The sequence below is a fragment of the Pinus tabuliformis genome, chromosome 4_2 (assembly GCF_031772625.1).
Source record: "Pinus tabuliformis cultivar Carrire ecotype Pingquan chromosome 4_2, CPIR1, whole genome shotgun sequence".
Taxonomy (NCBI): domain Eukaryota; kingdom Viridiplantae; phylum Streptophyta; class Pinopsida; order Pinales; family Pinaceae; genus Pinus; species Pinus tabuliformis.
The window spans coordinates 177047991-177054108 of NC_142304.1; the positions used below are offsets into that span (position 1 = coordinate 177047991).

Below are 6118 nucleotides of genomic sequence, written 5' to 3' on the forward strand. Positions count from 1 at the left end.
AAATAAACAAAAGGAAGACATAAAAGAATCAAGCTCCTAGGGTTCTTGCTACAGTAACAGTGTTGTCAAATGTTCTCCTACCCTACCCCTACCACCATTTTCCCTGCATCATTTTCCCCTTATCATTACCCTAACATCACTATAATCATATTCCTTTTCCCATTTTATTCCTATGGCTCAAAATTCAAACCCTACCCCATCAAACATATACCCAAAATACTCCTAAATCCTTGGTAACTTTCTCCTCTTAATCCCTATTCCCCTTTCATCATTCCCCTCCTAATATTCCCTATTTTATTGTCCCCTTGGTGACAAATTTGCAGAGCACCTACCAGTTCTATTGGATTCAGAGGGCAGCAAAGAAATTCAGGGTACAAGCAACAAAAATGGCATCAGAAAATTCACCAGAATATGAGGGGGAAACTCACAGTGATACAGCTTCAGGAGAACAGGCTCCTCGGAGACCTAGGAATGGCAGACATGTCAGGTATGAACCAAACACCCTCACTGAGTTGCAGGCGTGCCCTCTCGCTATGTCTTGTTTCCAGCACTTAGCATGTTTCAAAGTTTGTCAGAGGGTGGCAAATGTCAGAATTCATCATGAGTTGGCCCGTCTTTTTTCACTCCACCTACATGGAGGTCAGTCTATCTTGGCAGGGGTCACCTTCACATTGACACCCGAAACCATATCAGTGGCAACAGGCATACCAAATGTTGGAGAACAGTGGCACAAGAAGATGAAGGTGGAGAGGGAACTTTATGAGCCTTACATTAAGGCCACTTGTTTGAGTCAGCTCACTAGAATTTTCCCATTCAGATTTCTGAGAGATGAGCATGATCCGCTCATGAAATTGATCATGAAATACTTCAGTTGTGAGGGGAGGTTTTCTCACCTTTATGCCTATCACATCAGGTTGCTCATGCACTTTACCAGGGTGCGTATGATGAACCTCCCATTTTTCATCTGCGGGAACATAGAGAAAATGAAAAAGTTCATGCAGCACAAGACCCCTCGGCATGAACATAAAGTTAATGAAAAAGTTCGCGACGCACAGAGAAAAGCGCGCGACGCACAGAGGAAATTTTGCCCAGTTTGCTCCCGTTTCGTGAAATTTCGGGTCACGACTTCTCCAAGTGGGCCCGGTCATCCACTCTTCGGTCTTTTTGGCACCAAAGGTGGATTTTAAAGAGTTTTCTCTCCAGGTGGGCATCTATCCAAGTGGAAAAGAATGCAAAGGGTCACCACAGCCAAATGTCATGCTTGAGAGCGCTACATCTGTAGCTGATGGTTGGCTCTCCATCTCCTTTTCGAAATGATTTGAGTAACTTCCCAACCCCTGGGCATTCCATCTCGTCCCTACAATTTCTATATATTGTAAGCAAAGTTATTTGCAAAGGGTTGGCTGGCTTGTAACTTCTGAGAGACTGTGGGAAAGAAACTCTGTTTCTGCACTGTGTATTTTTGACAAAGAGTTTAATGAAAGGCAACGGCCCTGTTTCATGAGATTCTTGTGGTTGTGAGTGTAGAAAATGTGTTCTTATGTTCCATATTGTTATGTTTCATAATTCATTTCATGTTTCATTGCAGTGAAATTTTCTAAGTGAGATTAGGTAGAATTCAATTTATATTGCTCTGCCTGTGGGAAAATTTCATATGCAGTGTTATTCTTCTATTGAAAAGGATTCATGCGACCATGCCCTTTTCACTATCTTCGGCGATCTTTCCATTCCGCGTCACCTTGAGTTAAAATTGTTGCACTTCCCGCCTACCTTGCCTCACAGAATAATCTGTGCCTTCATTTTCAATTCTCTATTCTTTGCTAAGCGCCAGTCCCATATACATCTCAGAAGTTCAATCACTTCGAAAATATTTTCCAAAATCCCTTTTCACTTACTAGCCTAAGGTAAATATTGCATTGTAAGTCATCTCAAACCATTTTGCATATCCATTCACTGAGTGTGACTCGGAGAGAGCCCTCTCCTGCTCTGGTAGGGCTAGCTACCAGACTGAGCGTGGTTTGTGGTTACCCTAATTTTTTCCTCCTTCAGCCTAAGGCAGATTTAGGTGCTAACATAGTGGCGACTACGCTGGGGATGAAATGGTTTACTTGTAGATTGTTTTGCCCCAGTACATATCTCAAGTTCAGAGCTGATTGTTGATGGTGAAAAACGATCAGACATAAGAAGACAGCTGAAATCATTCACTTGGTGACTCCATTCACTGAAGAATCCATGCAATCAGTCCTTCATGGTGACTCCACTACAGAGGGATCAGTAGCTTTGAGATTTCTTAAGATGGATCGGATTGCAAGAAGATACGCTCCCATGAGCCGAGATCACATCCCAGGTTTTCCAAATAAAATTCCCAAGGTAGATTGGTCAAAGAATTTTCCTGTGTTCAGAAATGTGGAAGGTAATGACACTGCTCTTCATCTGGTGAAATTTCACATTCACGTGCATAAATTAAAGATCGATTTTCCTGAAGACTGTTTGATGAAAATGTTTATGGCTACTCTGGAAGACAAAGCTCGATCTTGGTATGAAAGTTTGCCACCTGCTTCCATTTATTGTCTAAAGGATTTTCATTCAATATTCTTTGAGAAGTATAAAGAATCTTATCCATCATTAAATCTAGTTCATGACTGTTGCAAACATGCTTCTACTTTTATTGAAAGCCTTGAAAAATATTATGAAGATGATAATTTTATGGATGATGAGATCATGGAAGCCCTGTATGAAAATCCCTTTCAGCAGCGTAAAGACGATCATTAAAATTTGCAGCATGATCAAGATTGTAATACGGTGGAAGATGAAAGAATTCTGCATCTTGATAGTCAGCATGAATTATATGAAATAGATCAGCAGGTTGAAGAGTTCCATATGGCTGAAGTTGATGAAAGAAAAAGTGTCGGTTCAGATCTGTCAATAGAAGAAGACGGCATGCAAGTAAGTTTAGTTCTAATTTCAGAATGTGATAATGTCAGGATAGCTATTTCAGTTCCAGATTCAGACTGTGATGACCAAGAAGGCCCGATATTGAATCCTATGAAAGAGAACTCTGCTGCTGAAATCATCTGGGATGAAGAAGACAAAGTTTTGGATCCAAATGTTCTCAGTTCATTAGAATACAGCCTTCATGAGGAGGTAATCCAGTCAGTGTATGAAAGACAAGATCAGAACTTCATTCAATACATTCACACCACAGAAGATCAAAACATTCAGGATTTCCATTCAGATTCCTCTTCATATGTTTCATGTGTTGAAATATTTTTCCAAGAAGATATCTGCTCATCCACCTGTTTAGAGTTTTTTAAAGCCAAAGAGCATACTTTCACTGAAGCACATGATGAAGGAAGATCAAAATTTGAAGCAAAGGACATCTTGTTTCTTCAACAGGAGGTGGCAATAGAAAATCTTCATGTTTTTCATGATCCAATGGCAAATCTGTTGTAGCCAGCAGTGAAGGTGATTGTTGTAGTATTCGGTGATGAAGGAGATCATGGTCAATTAGCTTTTGGGATGGCCAGTTACAAGTATCTACTGTTGACCTGGAGATATGATTAGGAGAGTCAAGCAAGAAGGCATCTGCTTGATTGGTTACATTGGCATTTTGATATAGTTTGATCGCATATTGCCTTGTAAGAAACACGGGTGGCCATGTATTGCCACTCAGCTTTAAGTTTTAAGTTCAGGTCTAGGTATTTTGAGTTAGTTTGCTAGAGTTAAGTTTTTCAGCCATTTTAGTTCGCATTGAGTCAGTGCGAGTCAAGTTTCAGTCAGTAAATTGATGTCATGCTGGTTTGTCGGAATCACGGACTCCATATCCCAATGGACGAAGGCACTGTCTGCTCACCTAAAGATCTGCAATTCTTGGCACCTCCACAGAGCGGCAGCTGCCATCCCAATTGGAGCCAATGTTAGACTCAGTCGAACAAGTCAGGCATTGATAGCAAATGATCAAAGCACAGGCATACATCCAGTCATCTCTTCAATGCCAAATCAGTCTGAATTTCTTACCCGGGAAAATCACCAGTTTTGGAGAGCAGGCGATTATGATGTTCAATCTACACAAAAAAGAACTATAACATGTGGAATGGACCATGTTCGTGTACACCCTAAATTTATTCATTCTAATGCAACCTCCCACAAATGGGCATTTGGAGCGATTGCAGAGCTTCTTGATAATGTAGTTGATGAGATCCAAAATGGTGCAACTTATGTTAAAGCAAACCAAATTTTTAACCCACAATATTACAGCCATGCTTTACTTTTTTAGGATGATGGGGGGGGTATGTATCCTGAATGCATCCAGCGGTGCATGAGCTTGGATACTCCATGAAGAACACAAATACTACCATTGGAAAATATGGTAATGGTTTCAAAACAAGCATGATGAGGCTAGGAGCAGATGTTATTGTTTTCACCCGAAGTTCTTCTGGCAGCTCGTCAACACAGAGTATTGGGCTCCTTTCCTATACATTCTTGAGGAAAACTGGGCAGGATGACATCATTGTTCCAATGGTCGATTTTGAGCTTCCATCAAATCATGAAGGACCTAGAATGTTAGTTCGCAGCACAAAAAGTACTTGGACAAAAAACTTGGCCACAATATTGCAGTGGTCTCCCTATGCATCGGAAACTGAGCTTATGAAGCAGTTCGATGACATTGGTCCTCATGGAACAAAAATTATTGTTTACAACCTTTGGCTTAATGATGATGGCATCCTGGAGCTTGATTTTGACACAGATAAGGAGGATATAAGATTGCGAGGTGGACTGAAGTCAGGAACAAAACATGCTACTGAATTGATTTAGTCACATATTTCTTACCGTCATTTATATTCATTACGTGCCTATGCATCTATTCTTTATCTGAGGAAGATGCCAAATTTTCAAATCATTCTAAGGGGAAAGCCGGTTGAATATCATAGTTTAGCTGATGATCTAAAATTTTCCAAAGTAATAATCTACAAGCCACAACTTGGTGTTGGGATGAAAGAGGTATCGGTTGCAACAACAATAGGATTTACAAAGGAAGCTCCTCTCATTAATGTTCACGGGTTCAATATTTATCATAAAAATCAGCTTATTATGCCATTTTGGAAGGTTTGGCAAGACAATAGTAGTAGAGGAAGAGGTGTAGTAGGTGTTCTTGAAGCAAACTTCATAGAACCTGCACATGATAAACAGGATTTTGAAAAAACTGCAGTCCTCATACGGTTGGAGTCAAGACTCAAGCAGATGACTCTTGATTTCTGGAGAGAGAATGGTGATAAAATTGGATATCAAGGAAAGAATAAGTCAAAAAGAGAAGATCCACATAGTGATTTACCTTCAATTCAGAATCCTCGTCCATTGTCAAGTGTTGTTCCAGGATTGCCAAGCGTTGTTCCAGAAGTATCACCTCAGCAAATTTCGAATAGTCAGGGCATGGCCCCCTTGACAAATCCTGTTCGCAATGTTCAGGCTGTCACTAGTGGGAAGGAACTACAATCAGTTCCGGGTACATCAAACAAATTAGTTAATAACATCTGTGAGGAGAATATGCTCGCAATTGTCTGCAAGTCTCATGGAGAGAGGGCAAAACTGGTGATTTTTTTTGAGACTAAGACTGTGTTAAAAGTCAGCGCGACGCATATAACAGGTGGCGCAACGCATATAGGGCGCACGACGCACTGGGAGTTTTCACCCAGTGTAAATTATAATGGGCGCGGCACAAACCCAGGGCGCTGCGCACTGGGTTTTCCGCACGGGCGCACACTCACAAAGGCTCGAAAACTCAGCAAAAGTTATCATATTCGGGTGTAACTCCCAACTATTGTGTCAAAGGCCTGATTGCCAGTTGGTGCGAGAAACATGGAACCAAAGTTTGAGAACCACCTTCTTCACCTCCTTCGCCACAGATATACTGGAGATGGGATCGATCAGGTTCTATTAAATGTATTGATGATAATCGGCTTAAAAGAGTCAAGGTAGAACCTGGAAGATTCCCAAGATGCATCCTTCGATGAGGGGTACAAGACACAAAGTTAGATGGTGATTGAACGTCTGACAGATTGATCAGGGCGGGCAGGCGTGGAAGAAAGGAAGTAATATGTTGTGGTTGAAAGTATGCATT

General features: G+C 41.0%; 1 pseudogene; it reads left to right on the plus strand.

Annotated features, from left to right (window-relative positions):
* Positions 1–3787: 3787 nt before the first annotated feature.
* Positions 3788–5808, plus strand: LOC149168740 (protein MICRORCHIDIA 2 pseudogene; annotated as a pseudogene).
* Positions 5809–6118: the final 310 nt, after the last annotated feature.